Genomic DNA, 21888 nt, shown 5'->3' with positions numbered 1-21888 from the left:
AACATATACAGGTTTATAATACCGATCAAAGTGGTATATGGAAAGAACTTCACTCATTGTGAACTCTGCATTTCATATCAGTGCAATGAGTAGTATAAATTAATTTCATTTATGTTGTTTGTGAAAACTGCACCAAATTTACGTGTTGAAAAAGCATACATATCAATTAAAGGCACTACTGCGGTTCTGTCAGCTGAGTAGGGAAGGGCTTGAGCCACTAAGCATAGCAACTACCAGCGCGAGTAAGCAGAGCGGAGGGGTGTGTGCGTGTGCTAGAAGCTCTCTTAGTCTAGGGAATGAGTTTGAGAACTTTTCAAGAGAAGAGCCATATAATTTCCAGTGGCAGACCAATGCCTGATTTACCCAGTGTAAAATCTAAAACAAAGTGATATGTTTGAAACTTTAATGCAGATCGGTATGGAAAAATAGGCTGGTTATGCAGCTGTCAAAAAACATCAAAACTCTACAGTCTATTTTCAAATGAAAAGGGTGTGTGCATCACAGTATAGGTTTCGACGAGATGAATAATCTGCTTGAAGCATCTCAGCATCATCAGCAATCACAAACACATATCTGAGCTGAAATGCTGTTAACAACATTCAGAATGACAATAGATTTCCAACTCAATCAGTAGCTTTAACTGAGGACAAAACATAACAAGTTGGTAAAAAATAATAGAAAGGTAATCCAATGACTGACTGATGTTGTAAGGTATCTTGTAAGACAAGAACTCCATTTCAGAGCATATGCATAAGATAAAAATTCTTTAAATCATGGAAATGACATAGAACTCATAATGCTGATGAGCAAGAACGATTGGCAAATCATTTGCAGCCACATCAAATACAAAATTATTTAATTGATGGAGTATCCAGTATGTTATTGACCAAACTAAAGAAAGAAATATTACACTCACCATTTGTGGTGGTTATTATTGACGAAACTAATTATATTTCTGCCCATTCCCAACTTTCAACTGTTGTCAGGTACACGTCTACTCATCGAGAAGTACAGGAACAATTTTTTTGATTTACTGATGTAAGCGTAATCACAATGCTCTTGCAGATCACGTGTTCCACATAATGGACAAGTACAAATGTTGTTCTAAACTAGTAGCACAATATTACGGTGGAGCGGTGGAGTGCAATGATGTAAGGAAAGTTCACTGGTTTATAGAAAAGAGTGAAAGACAAATATCCCAACACTTTATTTATACATTGTCCTGCTCACAGACTTAACCTTGTACTTACAGACATCCTCTAATATAAAGGAATGGAAAATATTCTTCACGACTCTGAGTAGCTTGGCTTCTTTCTTTACTAATTCGGTGAAGAGAACTGCTTCATTAGATAAGGAAGTCGAAAGACTACTTCTGAAAGTGTGCCCAACATGCTGGAATTACAGTGGAAGACTTGTTGAAACAGTTCGTGAACAAAAAAGAATTAATTCAGTTGTTCGTGAATATCCTTGATAATCCAGAGCAATGGTAGTCAAACGTATCACAGGGCTCGAGGTTTTAACAGTGTTCTCACAGAATTCCAGTACAATTTCATTTTATTTTGTAGGTCAGATATCCTAATTATGGTAAAACCTTCAATAATCATATTTAATATGAGATAAAATAATATCCCTGGACGTATAATGAATAAGGTACCGGTGGACAGGATTTTTTTTAAAAGACTTGTAACATAGCAACGGACGTATTAACACACAAAGACTTCCAATATGCCACCAAGAAACATCACCAATAGGTCATTGGTGTGAAACATGTATATATTCTCTGTAGATTGTTTGAAAAAGGAACAAATTTGTTAAGGGAATAAAAAAGATAACGCAAGTGAAGAATTAAAAAAGAGCGATTAACGAGAACAGTATATGTATCGTAGTCAAAATAAAGTTGTTCAGACAGAAGTAAATGCGTTCTCATATGGTATTTTTCTTTCATAAAATAAAAAATCGCATATTGAGAATGATAAATTGGCGACCACGACAGGATTTTTGAAACTCAATGATGAAGATTGATCAAATGACCGTGGTGATTTTATGAAAGGCGCTGGCATCCCGAGGTTTACCGACGGCTGGAAGCAAGGCGGAGTTACAAGAGAGGCTGCGCCAGGATTTGATAGAAAACGAGGAGGACCTTGGAGAAGGAAAGTAACGACCGGGTAAGCATTATGCTTGCACAACTAACTACTTTGACCGAGGCCCAGTCTAAAAACATCGAGACCCAATCTGAAAAACTCGAAGGGAAAATCGAGGCCCAGTCTTAATAAAGGACCAAATCAATTCCTGGGTCAAAGATCTGAAAGAAGATATTCCAAAAATTAAGGACAAAATCAGCAGCTAGAATTAGATGTAGATAAAGTAGTAAGTGATATGCACACTTTGGAAAACAAAGTCAAGGAGAAAATGGAGAAATCGAGCGGGACTCCAACAGTTCTAAGACCGAAGTAGGCCAGAAATTTACGAAGTTTGAATCCAAAGTTAATAGAAAAATTTCAACCCTGGAGAAAAACATTTCTATAGGCAGCGGTCAACCTAGCAGAGGTATGGACCTCCCCCTTGGGATACCGGTCGATCTCAGAGTAATTGAAGACAGCCTGCCGGAATTTCATGGGAGACTCGAAGAGTGTCCTAAAGCATTTCTTAAGACATCCGAGTCTCTACTGGGTAGAACAAATATACAAATTGTCAGCCAACAGCTAAAAGCATCAGCAGGGGCTTGGTGGCAGAACATTAAAGGGCTCAGCCTCAACTGGAAGGAATTTAAGAAAGAATTTGACCAGGGATTTGACTCGGAGTCTGCCCAAACTTCGGTACAAAAAAGGTTACTACCTGAAGCGCAACCCAGTGGAATGAGAACAGGAGCTTTCGTAATTCAAAAACTCCAAATCTTTAACTCATTAGGCCCGAGCCACGGAACCGTTCCGTGCTTCGTCTCGGTGGACCAAACGCCGGACCACGGAACTGTTCCGTTGTCTCATTTTACTACGTAATTCAACTTTTCCTCAAGAGATGGCAGAGTGAGTTGCATTTGTGATTTGTGTAGGGACTCTTTCTTTGCAATGTTATATGCTCTTTGCTAATATATATTGATAGTGTGCTTAGTAATATTAGTTTGAAGTGGGCTATCTCTAGCTTTGAGATTCGCTTGTAAACAAGATGGCTGCCAGTATAGAACTGATACCTACCGATATATAACCCCGTTTAGGACGTAATGATGATTAGGAATGAATTTTTTCAGTGAAATTAGTAGTAATATTAGTACTAGTGTGAGCAACGCTCCTGCAGAACAAATAGATGGGGAAATCAAAGAGGAAGTGCAAAGAGAAGACTGTGTTACAGCACAGCAGGTGGACTGAGTACGGTCCCGTGATGCTAATAAAATAAAATGTTTTACAGTATTCCTTGTTCCGCAGTTTGTGGTATGAAAGCCTTTTGTTTTCATGTATATTTAAATCTTTAATGGTCTTGTAAGTAAGAAATTTCTCATGATATGAAGCGACACTATATTTCCTCCAAAATAATCCCAGCGCCAATGCAGTTTCAATCCAACAAATATGCAGGGCTCAATGGGTTAAGCGAGCCCACGAAAGGGAAAATATTGATACGAGCGTCCCTTATATAATTGAACTGCTACATGATAAGGACCGAGCTCGATAGCTGCAGTCGCTTAAGTGCGGCCAGTATCCAGTATTCGGGAGATCGTGGGTTCGAGCCCCACTGTCGGCAGCCCTGAAGATGGTTTTCCGTGGTTTCCCATTTTCACACTAGGCAAATGCTGGGGCTGTACCTTAATTAAGGCCACGGCCGCTTCCTTCCCACTCCTAGCCCCTTCCTGCCTCATCGTCGCCATAAGACCTATCTGTGTCGGCGCGACATAAAGCAAATAACAAAAAAAAAAAAAAAAAAAAAAACATGATAAGGTTTGATTGCTTGTTAAGGTGGCACAACCAAAAACCTTTGAAAAGCTCCGTCACATCGTAACAACATTAGACAAAGAAACAAGTTACCATACCCCAAAAACAAAAACCTCAACAGCTGAGGAACCCCGGAAATGCTACCGATGTGGGCAGACCGGGCATTTTAAAGGCCAATGCCCACAAAAACTAGCTTGAGACCGTTTGAGTTGGGGTAAGGAGGGTTACGGAAGAATGAAGAAGCCCCAGATTCATGACACTTGGCTAGAAGGTAAACATATTGGTCAAATCTGTAGTGACGATGAATCTAATCCACCCCACCCAGCTATTGATGATAAGCCTTCAATCGCCATCTGATAAAGCAAGTGAGTGAGGCAAAAGTCTTCAGTACCCTCGATTTGAACTCTGGCTACTGGTAAGTAGATGTCGAAGAAGAGTCTCAACTGATGACTGCTTTTTCCACCCCAAGAGGACTCTATGAATTCAGAGTCATGCCATTTGGTCTTAAGAATGCTCCAGCCATCTTTATGCGTCTGATGGACGAAGTCTTGTCCAGATACACAGGAGAATTCTGCCAAGTCTTTCTGGACGACATCGTCGTGTACAGCAAGATGTTTTTGGACCATTTGAAACACCTTGATAGAATATTAGAGAGGTTGAGGATTCACGGACTTACCTGTAAAGTCAAGAAGTGTCAGTTTGCATCAAATTCAGTTGAATGCCTAGATCATGTATTGATGGACAAGGGCTTGGAAAGACAAACTGAGAAGAATAGGGCTGTTCAGGAACAGGAAAGGCCTTGAACGAAACGCCAGGTATGTCAATTTTTAGGCCTCTGGGTGGTACAGTAGTTTTGTACCACACTTTGAAACAAAAGCTGCTCCGCTAACAGACATCCTCAATAAAAAAATACCATTTAAAGGGACCCAAAGGGAAGAAACAGCCTTCAAGGAGATAAAAAGATCTATTTGTGACACTCAAAGTCTAGCCTATCTGGATACAAGCCGGGAGATCTGCTTGCAGATGGATGCGAGTGACATCGGTCTTGGGTCTGTACTGTTCCACGAGAGAGGAGGAGGAGGCACGGATATAATTGAGTATGCCAGTAGGAAACTTTCTGCTCCCGAGAGAAACTATTGTAGAGCCAAGAAGGAGGCATTAGCAGTTGTATGGGGTGTCAGAAAGTTCAGAGATTATCTAGAAGGAAGGAAGTTCAGACTCTTTACAGACAACTCTTCACATCAGTGGTTGAACCAAGTCCAAACTGATGCGATAGGCCTTGATACTTGCCGATTTCGACTTTGAGATTTGTCATGTTCCTGGCTGCGGGCAGTCTATCAAGAAATCCTGAGGACCGCACTATCCCATGGTGTTCCTCACATAGTGGGTACTAATCATAGACAAGCCAGAACCATGGTGTCACTCTCCCATGGTGTCGCTCCTAAAGTGGTACTAATCACATTTACTGTAGAAGCCAGCAACACACTCTGTTGCTACTAATCACAAACCTATTTGGTACCTAACATAGTGGTACTACGCGCAAGTTCCCTACGTGGTGGAACTAATTACAAGTAGTATCATGGTTCTAATTTGATCATCCCTTGGCCCCTGTTAGTTGCCTCTTACGACAGGCAGGGGATACCGTGGGTGTAACTAACTTGGATGTTCATAGAAGCAATAGCCTCCTCATCACGTGACTTGCTATTGTCTTTCTTGTCCATCTTTGGCTCACTAGTAATAGTACGCGATCTCAAATTGATTTCCCTTATCAAGTACCTTGACATGCCCCCAAAATAAAAATATATAACATAAGATTACACTCCTCACATTTACTGGTTATAATTCCGTTGGCGTATATGTGCATATTATTACCAAAATCAACCTATGGTATGCTGCCATTCAGAACAAGTTCAAAATGATTTGAGTCCCACGTTGCAGTGACATTTTGTGGTTATCTCACTAATTTTAAAAATGAAACTGAATTAAAATATTTGTCACCTGTGGTGGGACGACAAACTGGAAATAGGCATTGTGTATTTACATTTTATTTAACTTTAGAAAATCATCGATAATAGAATTTCTTAATATGTTGTTTTACCATTTTATTTTTCTGGACATATCAAGATATTATTTGAGAGAAGTTGTAATCAGCAAACTCCTTAAAGTGATTCCATGTAGGAGTCTGGCTCATCTTATAAATAACATGCTGAGTGACAGAACATTTCGTGTAGTCTTGGGGGATGAAATCAGTTTTTTTTTTGTTTTTTTGTTTTTTTTTTGCTATTTGCTTTACGTCGCACCGACACACATAGGTCTTATGGCGACGATTGGATGGGAAAGGCCTAGGAATGGGAAGGAAGCGGCCATGGCCTTAATTAAGCTACAGCCCCAGCATTTGCCTGGTGTGAAAATGGGAAACCATGGTAAACCATTTTCAGGGCTGCCGACAGTGGGGTTCGAACCTACTATCTCCCAATTACTGGATACTGGCCGCACTTAAGCGACTGCAGCTATCGAGCTCGGTGATGAAATCAGTAAATCCGGCAAACTAAATAATGGACTCCTCAAGGTTCAGTGCTTGCCCCACTCTTGTTCAGTTTATGTATCTCAGATATACCATCCACAAGATCCAGGAAATTTGGGTATGCAGATGATTAGGCTCTTGCCACTAAAGACCTAGCCTATTCTTCAAGCAGACAGAAGAAACATTGACAAAAGATCTCTCTGTTTTAGGAAATACTTTCGAAAATGGAGACTCCAACCAAGTATGAGTAAAACAGAAGTTTCTTGTTTTCATCTGAACAACTGAATGGCATCAAGGGACCTCAAAGTATACTTCGATAACACTCTCCTCCATCACAATAGACACCCCAGATATCTAGGTGTTACACTAGACAGAACACTGTCATTCCAAGAACATCTGAGAAAGAGCGCTGCCAAGATTCAGACACGTAACAACATAATTCGAAAACTGTGTGGTTCTTCTTGGGGTGCAAGTGCAACTGCTCTACGCTGCTCAGCTCTAAGTCTAGTTTACTCTACTGCAGAGTATTGTGCCTCCGTTTGGATGAACAGTCCTCATGTGAAGAGAATAGATGTTAAATTCAATGACACAATGAGAATGATCACGGGCACGATCAGGTCAACTCCAATTCAATGGTTACCCGTACTAAGCCATATTCCTCCAGCCTACCTATGTAGATGCATTGCTCTGATGAACGAATACAGTAAGATCCAGCATAATCAAAGATTGCCCATTCATGAGGATATTCCCCACCTACATATAGACAGACTTAAGTCAAGATGTCCACCCGTCTGTACGGCGGAGAACCTTATAGCCAGTAATTTCAATCTGACTGAGAGATGGTCTAATGAATGGAGACAATTTGCTTCAGCAGAATTCTTAGATATGCCATGCATTACACAGAAGGTACCTGACTTTGAACAACCTTGGAAAGTATGGTCCAAGTTAAATCGGATCTGGACTAACCATGGTGTGTGTGTGTGTGTGTGCAGATCTGCTGTATAAATGGAGGAAAAAGTCATCATCCTGCTGGAACTGGTGCTGAGAGGCAAACTGTGAAGCATATAATACAAGAATGCCCACTGAGACGTTTCAATGGAGAAACAAGTGAATTTTTCCTGGCAACGCCACAGATGATTACCTATGTAAATAATGTAGATATAAATCTGTAATTTATTGCACTGTTCATGTATATGCCATACGATAAATAAATAAATGAAATTTAAGAAACCTCAAGAACAGAATTTGGGACACGTGAACTTTTGAAAATCATCGATTATAGAATTTCTTAATATGTTGCTTTACCATTTTATTTTTCTGGACAGATCAAGATACTCATATTATTTGAAACTGTAAATGAAAAAGAATTGATTTCGAAGTGATCTTTGTATTTAAATTTTATGTAGTTGTGTTTTATTGAAGTTTGAAAAGGTTGTGTACCATTTAAATTAATTTCGAGGAGCCTCGAGAGAAAAACATTTAAAGAATGAAGAGTTTATGCAAAGAAAATTTAATGTGAATGAGGAAGAAGAATTACTGAACTATATTGTATTATCATTTTATATTCTGTACATCAAGAATTGTAATTTTGAAATATGTTTGAAAAATTTAAAAGGGTGGTTATTTTTGAGTCAACATGTGCTGCATGTGTAAATTTTTGATTGTGAAATTGCTACATGTTTTGCAATCAAACTCTCTCAAACTTCCCCTGCGGAAATCAGAGGAGTTGGGATTGGTCAGAATAACGACCTTTCCAAAGGAATCTAGAGAAATTCTGTGTCCTATTGGTTACTTGTGATCTGTCCATTTCCGGCTTTCTGCTGGCTCATGTGTGATGCATGTTGTCTGGGTCTTTTCCATCCGACTGCCCTAGCGAGCGCTCGTGCTTGGGACCTTGTTCCCCTTGCGGAACTTCAGCCTATCTTGGTAAGTGCTATTTCTATGCTATTTCTCTTATGTTTCATTTTATTTAATTCCTTCTAGTGTTTTGGTATTTTCTTGTTTGATGTAACTTTCAATGATTTAAATTCAACATGTCGGAGTTTGCTCTAGATTCCCATATTCACCAATTTCACTTTTCTGAATGACTATGTTTTCGACAGTCACCTGTATCTTGTTATAGGTAACTTACTGTAATTCTGCAACTATGTTAAATCTCGTGTTTTACAAATTTACTTCAATATCTTGATGTCGTCTCTGTTTTGGTTTATTTGATTTTGTACCTTTTGTTAATTTTAATATATTTGAGCTAAAGGGTGATTATTGTGAACCTTTTCTTCCCCATAACATCATACCTTCCCGCGGACCTCAATAGGGTTCTCAACACGTTCCACCGTCCTTTCCGTAGTTGTCGTTTGTTAGGCCTGTAAGTTATGATTTTCTTGTGTATGTTTTGATTTTACATGTTTGATAAGTTAACCATCTTATTTCCAAAGCTTTGATGTTAAACGCCACTACATTGATATTTTTCTATTTTCCCTATTTATTCATATTATTATTATTATTATTATTATTATTATTATTATTATTATTATATTTTGTGTACCAAGGTGCTACAATATTCATGAAATAAAATACTCAATCGTTGGACTCTGTACTCTCACTTAGTACTTACCTGATTACTTACACATACAATTGTTAATAGGCGCCAGCTACAAACAAATGTAATGATAATAGAATGAGAATCTTGAATATCTCTAGGGTGTGAGGTAATAAGCTTACTTTGACAGCATAACATATAGGTTCTAGAAAAAGGACATTGAAGTTTGGTTTCCCCGTTAAAATTTGAGGTTATCTGATCTACTGTTGAAATAAAACAATTAACTGCATTTGATACTAAACAAAATATATTCTTTAAATGTTGACTTTAACGGGTGAGACCTGCTGTGCTAATTCAAAAGATAATATAAAACTCTGACATTATAACTGAAAGAAACTCAAGGCATTAAATTTGAAATCCTCTTGATCAGACATTTAAAAGTTGCACAAGAAATTTATCTCTCACTGGTTCACTTAACAGTATCTTCAATACTTTGAGTGTTATTAAGATGTATTCCTTTGAGTTGGTATCAGCTGTAGATATCTCAAACCTAATTTGGTGAAGTATCCTTTTAGTTTCACAAACGAGATATAGCATGGCTTGAAAATATATTCACACTTCACAATCAACTTTACAAGTAATTAATTCATAACTGTTAGTCTGCATTACGACGACTCAATATTTGGCTGTCAAAGAACTAACACAAGAACTTGACCAAACAGATACACGAAACACTCTGAACTATAATCCATTTGGTCATTGACAATTACGTATCCATATCACTGCTCTATCTTCAACTGACTGACTGACCAACTGTGGCCTCACTCTTCAAATGACTATCCATCGACCAAGGCTCCATCCATCTTACTACAACACTTCATGGCAAGCCTCTCCATTCAACTCTTTCAACCAACTGTGGCCTCACTCTCCTTCCAACTGAACTGACGCTAGAAACTCCCAGAATATTATATCATAGTCTAAATGCATACAATGGCAGAGCGATGACTCGACAGTTACTGTAACAGTGTTGCAATGTTTTAAAAGTAGCATCACAAATAATATATCCATATCTGATATTAGGCAGTAAGTCTCACTCTACATTATTTTGATGCTAACATACACATACATATATATAATATATATACATAATAAATTGAATACAATAAAGCCAGTGATAATTAATTAATACATAGCAAATTCAGATTACACATTTGAATCAAACAATAATAATAGTTACAATAATAGTAATAATAACAATACAGATACAATACTACTACTACTACTAATAATAATAATAATACAAATAAAATAATAATAATACAGAGAAATATTTGTAACGGGATTAGAACCGTTATAGCTGTTAATCACCCCCACCAAAGAAAAGGCGTTAAAATGATACCTGTGAGATAAACTCATGCTACCGTTGCATGTTTTGTGATATATATGACATCTTGAAGATCGGATCCAAGCACTCAAGAAATCAACATTTTTACAGTTAGTTGATCCAAAGAACACAAAGAGAAGTTTTCCTGAAGCAGCATACCCTGTCCAACTTTGAAACAAAGTTATGGTCAGCATTTTGACTTCGCACATCTCAGAAGTGAGCTTGGCGTATCTTATTCCTCAGATGATTACTTTATGACGGGAGTTCTAAAACTTCTGTTTTATTTGAAATATAGTGGTTTGTGATCTGCCTTTTCTGAACTGTTCAAGTTATGTGTGTTGATTTCAACTATCCCGGTATCCAGTGCTAGAGCTGAACATTCATTTTCGGCACTTTGGAGAATCCACACCCACAGTAGAAACACCCAGGGACATTACTCTCAAATGTCTCTGCTGGCAATTGAGAAGACGTCGCCAAAATTCTCATCATCAGAGAATGAAGAAGAATTCTACAGCCTTGCCCTAGAAGAATTCATCAAGAAAGAGAGGAGGATGGAATTGACTTTCAAATAGGACAAGACCATGCACGTTATTACAATTATTTTATATATTTTCTTAGCTTATGATATGCGCTTCCCTTACTGTAAAAGTCATGCACCACCGCTGCAGCTGATTACCTCCTCTTCTCACCCCAGCCAACAGGCAAAGTCATGTTCAGAGTGCGCAACAACTTCCCCTCACAGACCTTGCCTCACCCAAACCTACTCTAGCTACTGAAAACGTTCAGTAGTCTGTCACTGCTGACCGAAAAGTAACTGAAAATCTAAAAATATTAACTTTTTATAACTTGATTTTAAATTTAAATCAAGACCTAAATGTTTAGGACATAATTTTCTTAGAATGGCGTAATCTACCACCAGTTTAACGGACTGATTTATTTCAATTACAGCCTGTATAGATTATCTTAAATTATAATAGTTACATTTTACACTGCTTTTGAGAATATAAATTACCAAAGAAGAAGAAAAAAAAAAAAAATGGCAACATTCTAACAAGTGATGTCCAATTGAATGTAGGTACAACAGTTGCAGGCTGGAGGTCTGTAGTTAAACTGATGTACATTTCAAGAACCTTGGTCAACAGACAGCCTAGTACCATCCACTTCGTTGCGCTGTGTTCAGCCACGCACCATGCAGTATCGTGTGAGCCTGGAAAGTTGAACGTTGTTTACGTGAGTAGCAGTCAAGTTATAGACATACCTCGAAGATGGTTACAAACAGTATTCTTGCAGCAGGACTACAAACACATGAATATTTGGCCTGGATTTGTCTTCTATCACAACCCTGTTATGCATGTCTCCTGTGGTGTCAGGCAAGAACTGCCTGAAGAATGGAATGGCGCTCTGCGTTTAGCAATGAAAGCAGATTCTGCCTTCGTGTCAATGATGGTTGTTTATGTGTATGACGTTGACCTGGTGAGCATCATCTTTCAGAGTGTATTCACTACTAACATACGAAGGGGTGCCCAAAAATAACCGGAATAATATTGCCGTGCGCAAAGCTTTTGCAGTACGCATTTCTGGCACTATGCGTGTATAGTGCAACTCATGCCAGTTCAGTGCTGCCTGTGTTGTCGACCTGGCTTGTTCTGTTCCTGTCCAGTAATTGTTTTTGACAGCGCTGTTTTGTTGTTTCATTTTTTATGATGGCAAGTTTAAGTGAACAATATGCAGCTGTGAAAGTTTGTTTTCTACTTGGTAAAAATGCTGCTGAAACTGTTTTAATATTGAAAACAGCTTACAAAGCTATGGGAAAAACTCAAGTGTACAAGTAGTTTGCTCGGTTTTAAAATGGTGAAATGTTGATTGATGACAAACCTAGTTCTGGACGGCCATCAACTGCCCGAATCGATGAAAATGTTGAAAAAATTCGACAGCTTGCGTTCACAGATTGTTGACAGACAATTGACCAACTGTCAGAGATTAGTGGGTTATCTTGGTGCTCGGTTCAGCGAATTTTAAAGGAAGATCTGGGAATGAAAAGGGTTGCTGCCAAGTTTGTTCCTCGGGTTCTGACTGGCAATCAAAAAGAACATCGAGTTGAACCATGTCGTGTTTTGAAACAGCTTGAAACTGATCCAGATTTTCTATCGAAGGTGATGAGTCATGGTTATGACGGCATTGTTACCCCGTCCAAAAAAATGTCGTCAAGACAAATCAAACAATGCTGATTTGCTTTTTTGATGCCAGGGGCGTAGTTCATTCAGAGTCTGTTCACCCAGGTCAGACCATCAATCAAACCTTTTATTTGGAAGTTTTAAGAAGATTGCACAACAGTGTTTGTCAAAAAAAGACCCAATTTGTGGCAGACAAGAGACTGATTCTTCCACCACGACAACACACTGCACACAGCCATCTCTGTCAGACAGTTTTTGGCTAAAAATGGCATGGTTCCGCTGCCCCATGCACCTTACTCTCCTGACCTGGCTCCGTGTGACATTTTCTTATTTTCATGCATGATAAGACACCGATTTGACAACATTGAAGAGATCATGAAGAAAACGAGGGAGGAGCTATCAGCCATTTCTAAAGATGACTAAAAAAAGTGTTTCGAACAGTGGAAGCACCGGTGGGACAATTATATTAGTTGTAATGGAAAGTATTTTGAAGGGGATAAGGTTGTTTTGTAAAAAATTTGAAAATATATATAGCTTTTAAAGAATGATTATTTTTCTTCTTTTTTTGGGTACCCCTGGCATCATGGAATGGGGTGTAAAAAGCAACAATTCCTGTTCACTTTTGGTGTTTGTGGAGAGTCCATCAAACACTGCCCGGTACATCCAAGGTATTGTTTGACCCATCTTGCAACCATTCTTGCAACAGGAAGGGATGCACTGTTACACTTGGATAATGCTCGACCTACTACATGACGTACACTTCATAGTGTTTGACAACTACCCTCACCAGCACAATTCTCAGACCTCTCTCTCACCGAACGTTTGGGACATGATGGGATGACACCTGACCCAATTTGTACGGCCTACCACTAACCTTGAAAAATTGCAAAAACAGTTGCAAGAAGCTTGAAAAACTATAGCGAGGGATGATATTCATCACCTGTCCCAACATCTGCATGCAAGAATACAAGCCAGTGTAGTTGCCCACGGAAGATACACTGTATATTGACGAGGTGCTAAGCATCATCAGTACTTGGCATCTGTTGGTTGGTTTGGTCTGTATTGTTAATCATATAATGTCAAACTATATTACTTCTAGGCTGAATTATGAATGAAGTGACATACACAGTCACAGTGTTTTTTTGTTTTTTTTCCACCAGTGTATATACATCACATTAGTTAAAATCTCTCCCAAATATCCAAACTCATACCTTAACATGATTAGAATGAAATATTTTTACCTAGTCCTGAAATATTTTCTATTTGTGATACATCTGAGTTTGCAACTAAAGTATTAAAGAATTAATGTGTGTTGATGTCCCTTTAACTACTATCAGTGTGAAAGAAACAGTGTAATGCTAAAAATCTTCCCTGAAAAAAGTTCTGTAAAATGCCAAGAAATCTATTAACAAGGAGTTCTTTCACTATGTCACTCTTAAATGCCGACTGATTTGATCCTGCACAGTGAGCTAAAGCATGACCGCCTAATCAACTGAGTTACACAGCCAGTCAATCAAATTTCAAATTAAAAAGTCAATTGCACTGAGTGGGTGAAGGATTACCATAAAATGCCAATTGTGGGAGGCAATAAAAGAGGAAGATCTCTACAACTTTCACTGCATGATTAAAAAGAGCACATTAAAAACAGATAGTATAACAAGTTACTGGATATTGCAGAATACTGAGAGTAGTAGAGACAAATGAGAGAAGTTGATCAGTGTTTAGAATGAAGGAATCAAGGTTAAAATAATTTACAGAAATAAATTATGTTTGTAAACAAATCAGTCATTTAATAGTATCAACAACAATTCATTATAGTTTCATACATTCAGACATTATTAGGAAATAAAAATCTGAATACATTGTATACAAATTTATAGTATTATGATAATGGAATGTTCACTTTATAATACAAAGGTACTTTGTAATATGACACAATGGTTTCACAATGACTAGTATTTGGGTGCTCTTTAGGTTAAACATGACCCTGGATTCCATGAAGATTTTTGAAAACCACATATTGTATGTAATGCCAGGCTTGCACAGACAGCCTAAACAAGGAAAATATAACCTAAACGTAAATCTTTAAAACTGTGTCAAGGTAACTGATTTTCATGACTATAAAGATTAAGTTAAAAGAAATACACAATTATTTTCAGTTGACTAGAAATAAGACCACAGTATGTATTACAGATGAAGCCTTATTCCAAACACTTATTAAATCTAAGTAATCTGAATTACAAACTTCATTATGAAACCTAAATAATGAATCAAGCTTTAATTTCAGGTCTCCATAATTGAATTCATTGAATACTATGATTGTATAACATTAAGTTTAATATAAATATTCATAAATATGACTCTTTTTCAAACAACTTATACACATGATCATTCTTATGAATATTACTTGAAGCTTGTATTACTTAAAAAAAAAAAAATACTGTAAAAGTAATATGAAAAATATGAAAATGAAAAACAGCCTGTTTTCCAGTCTTTGATCAGGTCAGGGATGTAATGAATGAAACAGATATAGGCTATTAGTACAATGGGGTCCCAACTTCCAAGGTGATTATTAATGACTGATAATGCTATGAAATGATAATAGAGAGTCTTGCTGGAATGAAAGATGACAGGGAAGACCAGAGTACCCAGAGAGAAACCTGTCCCGCCTCTGCTTTGTCCAGCACAAATCTTACATGGACTGACCAGGATTTAAACCACGGTATCCAGCAGTGAGAAGCCGATGCGCTGCCATCTGAGCCACGGAGGTTCCTATAAAAGTAATATTATAAATAAAATGAAATAGACTTCAGATGGTATTAAAGACCCTACAACTGAAGGTGCCATCGGAGTATTACGGGAAGAAAAAAAACATCTGGATAGTCAGAAACAAATTAACTATGCTTATATTGTCCTGTTGAGACCCTGTATTCATGTTTTGTTATGTTTCTTCCCATTACCTGTATTTAACTGGCTTATTTTTTATCCTATTCTTCCCCCATCAAAACTGAAAACCTGTCAAGATGGCCCCTCAATGAGTGTTCATGATCGCCCTCCTGAAGAAGCTAGAGAATAGAAACGAGCCCGTCGGGGAATGAGAAGAGATGGATGTAGAATAGCAGGGATTGATGAAAAGAGAGCCTATTAATTTGAAAATGGCAGTGTATGCAGATGTGGAGATTGTCCTTGTATTCTCTTTCTATAGCTCCCTCTTCCTACACATTTATAAATGTTAGGTGCTTCAGTCTGTCAAAAGTAATATATAAATAAATAAAATTTAGAAACTACTTGAAAAAAAAGAAAACATATGACAACAGAATTATACCAGAAACAACTTAATTGCAAAAGATTCTACTAAATCTCATTCAAAATATTTAGAAATATATAAATATAAATATTCATGTTTTAATTCTGTTTAAAACCTTAAATACTTGAAATCTGGAACTTCTCTTAATGAAGTGCTCCAACAGCGTTTCCTCACTCCTTACTAATTTAGCGTAGAATGCAAGGTGGTGTAATACTCCGTCCTTGACACGAGTCCAGCTGGCTGGTTTCTGTTAACTTTCCGTTACATCATGCTCCGGTGAGGTCAACAACACACTGAACTGTACTTTTAGGCTTATTACTAATACCGTAATATTTTTGCTAGTTGCTTTACGTTGCACTGACACAGATAGGTCTTATGGCGACGATGGGATAGGAAAGGCCTAGGAGTTGGAAGGAAGCGGCCGTAGCCTTAATTAAGGTACAGCCCCAGCATTTGCCTGCTGTGAAAATGGGAAACCACGGAAAACCATCTTCAGGGCTGCCGAGAGTGGAGCTCGAACCCACGATCTCCCGGATGCAAGCTCACAGCCGCACACACTGTAATATTAATGCTCCTATTATTATTATTATTATTATTGTATTTTATTGTTTTGTAAAAGGCATTACTGTTAATAAAGTATTATTATTATTATTATTATTATTATTATTATTTTTATGCAGGGGTTCTTTAATGAGTGTTTAAGGAGCTGGCTAGTTTACTGGTAATTTTTCGTTGATGTTGATGCCTCTTATAGAACTATACTTGTTCTTCTTGCGTTAAGGCCTACTAGGGACCACATTCCAATTTCAATTCTTCATCCTTTGTTGTTGTTCCTATACTTGTATTATTATTATTATTATTATTATTATTATTATTATTATTATATATGTAGATCTTTTAATGTAAATTTCAATATTTTCTTAAAGCTCATGGGCCGATTGTAGAAACGATGACTAGTTTTAAGCCTTAGACAACATCTACCTAAACAATGTCTAAGTTATGTATGATGCTTCGTTACTTAAACAATGTTCAGCCGGCGTTTAGCTAGATGTCATTTAATGTTTCAATACTGGTTCGAAAATATGGAAATAGAAGTATCTTCCATGCATCTCTTTGCTTATCGCAACCAATGAAATTCGTTGGTGTACGTGCCAAACGTTAGTCAGCTGTCATTACACAAAAATGTTTAAGCAAGAGAAAGTGTAGCTTTGATTATAGTGTTGTTACGGTGAGTGTAATCTTAATAGTATCAGCGAAGGGAATATGAAACTATAGTACTGTGTAACCAAATGAGGTGTACGGGACATAAAGATGTAGCTTGCATTCTGGAGATCATAGGTCCGAAACGCACCAACGGCAGCTCTAAAGATTATTTTCCGTAGTTTCCCCATTTTTACACCAGTCAAATACTGCGGCTCTTATCACGGCCATAGCTCTCCCTTCCCTGTCCTTGCCTTTTCCTACCTCATAGTTGCCAAAAACTTATCTGAATTTAGTGTGACGATTATCCAAGGAAAACAAATCACCCACACACACAACCTACTTTGTAGTGTCACTATTATGTGTGCTTACTTGGCAGTAAATATATAACTGAATCCCTCCCAACTGATGTATGTGACAGCCCTCTGATGATCAGGACTTGTCTGATGATCAGGACAAGTTATTCTGATATGGATGTAGTCAATGTGACCTATCATTCCAGGGAAATTATCCCGTACTCCTGTAATCCAGCTACTTGGAGACCAGGTTTAGAGGATGGTTTGAGGTTAGGAGTTCTGGTGCTAAGTGACTTATGTTAACTTGGTGTCCGCACTAAGCTTGCCATCAACATGGTGACCCTGGGGGAGCCTGGAGTGATCAGGTTGGCTAAGGAGAGGCAAACCGGACTAGGGGAGGAAATCCTACAGCAAAGAAAATATACCAGTTGCACTGTCTGTTGCATCAGGCTCAAGAAACAAGTCCCTTATATTATCTCAAAAAAACAAAATTGTATTTTAACCCTAGAACTGCGGACCGTCTTTCTGGAAGACTGTGCACTGCTTCGTCAAGTGCGATCGTTTTTCTGACAGACGGTGTCTTTCTTCTGCCACAGATTAATAACTGAATGCCAGATGGCCCTAACATAGATACCAGTTAAATAGTGATACTTTTATCTTCACTTTTGAAAGTCTTTGTAAAACAAGCAACAGTATGGAGAAGTTCATTTAGCCGTAGAAGTGAAAGTATTTTCATATGTTCTTAGAATCAAGACGGCAGCCCGCTTTGTTGACTATTCTGAAATCGAGTGCTTGATTTCCGAAGATCTTAGCGACAGTACTGATTGTGACAGCGATTATTGTGTTAATTCCGACGAGAAAAATTATTCCTGAAAGTAATGAAAGTGGCAGCAAAGTACGAGGTGCCTCGGAAGTAATGGAAAATTCCGATAACCGGAATGATGTTCAAATTGGTGCAGGTTATATTATTATTGGCAGTGCGTCAATATTTGAAGAAACCAGTGAAGGGATAAGTGTGAACTGTTGATATTTGTGTATATTGTTATAAATACTTTGATCACAACACAAATAAAAAAGAAACTGCCCTATGAAAACAAAAATAAGCTGTAGGTTCAAAATTCGTGTAAAGAACTCAAAATCAGTTTCGAGAAAAAATATGTTTTACTTAGCTTTTGAAATGAAAAGTGGAGAATTGTGTGGGTAAAATGTAAGAACATACCTGTGTATTTCAGGATATCATGTTTCAGGAATAAATTATATATCACAAATTATTTTCTTAGAGCAAAATATTTTGACAATTCCCTTTGTTCAAAGAATATTATAATTTTATATTTCGATAGTTAGAAATCGTGACAATTTTTAAAATTATTTCTGACATCTTCACATTGATCAATCTTTCAGCTTTCTGTTGGTGCATAATATGGATTTATTGGGATTAATAAGAGTTTACAGGGATGATTTTAATTTCATAGTGTATATTGAGGAAAATAACTGCAGCATTTGACAAATAAACCTGCAGCAGTTCTAGGGTTAAACTGTACCTACCTGTACGTTTCAAATGAACTGCTGCCATTTCACAGCATGATAATGATATGTTTCATGGTACATAACTTCTGACTGTGATTCACTCCTACAATTTGAGGTTAAATGGTGTTCTCAGCAGTGTTTAAACATGGCCGGTTGAACATCGGTTTTAGACAGTGTCTAACATCTTTGCCATGCGGCAGCCATACTTAGACATCGTTTAACAGTAAACATCTTCTAAATACCATTTCTGCAACTGGCCCCATGTAACTTATTTGCTTTAATTTTCAATGTGCACATTTTTTTTTTAGATCTGTGTTGATGTTTCTGAACTAGTGTGAGTTGACATTGTCGTACAAGTGCTTTCTGAAGGCTGAATGCCGATGATTGCATTTTATGCTAAACTAGCAAGGAGATAGGAAATGTTGTTAAGACACTTCATTAAGATAAATACCCAATTTCAAGTATTTAAGGATTTAAACAGAATTTCAACATAAATGTTTATACGTTTTTACGTATTGCCGAGTGAGATTTAATAGAATCTGATGATGCTCTTACAAGAATGAAACATGTCATTCTATTTGTACAGTTAAGTTGTTTTCTTTTTTCAGGTATAATTTTGTTATCATATGTTTTCTTTTTCAGGTAGTTTATAAATTTTATTTCTTCATAAATTAGTTTTAACAGACTGAAGAACATAACAGTTTTAATAAAGTAACTGAGTTGAAACTGAAAAGAAATGGCTTCAAGTATGACAAAAAATATTTTCAAATGTATAACATCATTAATAATAGAGTACACAGTATTTTGCAAAAACATTTGGATAATCGCTAACCTGTTTGTTAACTTTTATCACTGTGGATAAATAACAAAACAATTAAATTGGATATGAAGCTAGCTGAATCGCTGACACAAACTACATTTCAATGTAAACAAATATCACTCAACCTTACACCAAACAAAAGATTTAGACAAAACAGAAAGTGAAGCTATCACACACTTCTCATTAATAAACAGCAGTAACACTTTTTTAACCTGAGAAATTTTCAAAAACATATGAAAAAAAAAAAAAAGCAGTACTATATATTTATCTCTTTAACGCTCTCAGTAATCAGTAGGGCTAGGACAGTTACATAATGCATTTTTTTCTATTTGAAAGGCACGTGCATATTGCAATAAGTGCATGAAACAATGTTTCACCAGTCTAAAAATGTGAATTTTATAATGCATGATTTTTCATATTGTGGACTTTTCATAATCACATAATATTTAGAAGATATCATTACAATTATATGCATTTTTTTTTTTTACAGAATAGTTTTAAAAATATATACTCAATTACCTTTTCTAATAATAACAAAAAATAACTTACAAACAAATGAACATAAAGCTCATTTGGAGCCATACATTGAAAATATAGTTGGTCGGGACTGGGGAATTCCCGATGAGGAATCCCAACAGAGATTGATTAGACCAGTAACACCAGAGCAGAGCACTTCTGCAGTGCAGTTGACCTTTGATTGGGAATATGAGTGGTCGGACATTACCATTTGGTCCCTGTTCTTATTATAGTTAAACTCCAGCGTTTGCTAGTTAAAAAAATGCTGCCAGTCAAATTACAATTATCTACTGAACTCAATATACTGTCTATGTACACGAAAAACTACAGATGGGCTCTTGTTATTTGTGCTGCGTGTGAAAGATATATTAGTGCGAATACTCATTTTCAAGTGACTCAGAAAATAGCAAAAAACTTTTTAAAATGTTTCACTAATAAAAAGTGTGAAACAGTGTTTGCTAAAAGTAAATGCCCCAAACAAAGTGAACATGTTCCAACTTTGGGTCCCAAGTTGTCAACCTATATGCAGCTTTGACTAGTGCTGACATTCTGTTGTGTATATATATATATATATATATATATATATTAGAACATCCTAAATTATGTGCACTGTTTACAAACACACATGAAACAGACTATACCCCACAAGTCTACTCTTCGCAAACATTATGCCCCATTTATTTATTTAAAAAAAGTACAAGAAATTTGTGGTTCTGTTAACGATAATCTACTCTGGGCAAGTTCGGATGAAATTCCACATGCATGTAACGATCTGTATGTAATGTAATTGTTGGTACGCACGGTCAAAATGAAATTTCAAACGGTCATCTTCTAACAGTGGAAGAAATAGTAGTGACAAGTCGGACAACCATCACAAAAAGTGTTCAAGGGAATTTGGTATGAAAATGTAGTTTTTTCCTTATCACATGTTTCCCCCTATATGGTTAAGGCAGGAGGGGGTTAAACATTTTTTATAATAGAATGATTCTTGTAACTTGCTTGGTGCATGCCTGAGTGAAACTCTGCACTTAAGTTTTTCTACTGTTAAATGTTTAATATTAAAATCATTTTATTTAAACAGTTGGCTCCTGAAATTCCCCTTTCTTCTGAACCGATCATTACGAGATGGGGGCCCTGGTTAGAGGGTGAAATATAATATTTTGATTTCTTTTTCATTATTTTATAATTTTTGTGAGGTTTTGATAAGTACATACTTCTGGGTTATTAATACATATTTCCGTACTTTAAATTGCATGATTATATACATTTTCCAAAGCATAACTATCCAAGCCCTAGTAATTAGCATATTAAATAAAGTCATATAAAGTTTACAAAATTTATTTTCATACAGATAGTTTGATGGCTGAGTTTAAAGGTTTTAAACTGAGGTCATCAGCATTATACTGGTGAATATTTTGGACCTAACACTAATATCTCAGTTGAATAAAGGTAAGAATAAAAAAGAAACAAAGAAAATAACACTGGCATAAAACTATACCTTACGATACTTTCAGACTAAGCACATATCAAAAGTTAAGAAATACTGACGACACTCAAAGACAAAGTGAAAATACCACTGATTGACAATGTTAAACTGAGGAACATGATTGACAAAGCAACATATTTCATCAGCACATCAACTATTCCACAAAAATGCCCAAAAAATGAAAGGCTCCACATG

General features: G+C 36.9%; 1 protein-coding gene across 4 annotated transcripts in view; it reads right to left on the bottom strand.

The window, feature by feature from the left end:
* PICK1 (protein interacting with PRKCA 1) overlaps nucleotides 1–21888 on the bottom strand; it is a 282950-nt gene that overhangs the window by 108200 nt on the left and 152862 nt on the right. Inside the window, exon 10 of one of the 4 annotated variants that reach the window (XM_068227615.1) lies at nucleotides 11494–11574. The exons of the other annotated variants lie outside the window; for them this stretch is intronic. The gene's annotated coding sequence lies outside the window, so the exon portion shown is untranslated. Of the gene's footprint in view, nucleotides 1–11493; nucleotides 11575–21888 lie in introns of those variants that run through there. 4 annotated transcript variants of the gene reach the window in all.

The sequence above is a fragment of the Anabrus simplex genome, chromosome 5, assembly GCF_040414725.1.
Source record: "Anabrus simplex isolate iqAnaSimp1 chromosome 5, ASM4041472v1, whole genome shotgun sequence".
NCBI classification, from domain to species: Eukaryota; Metazoa; Arthropoda; class Insecta; order Orthoptera; family Tettigoniidae; genus Anabrus; species Anabrus simplex.
Note: the sequence above shows the minus strand (reverse complement) of the source record. Positions and strands in the feature narration are given on the sequence as shown.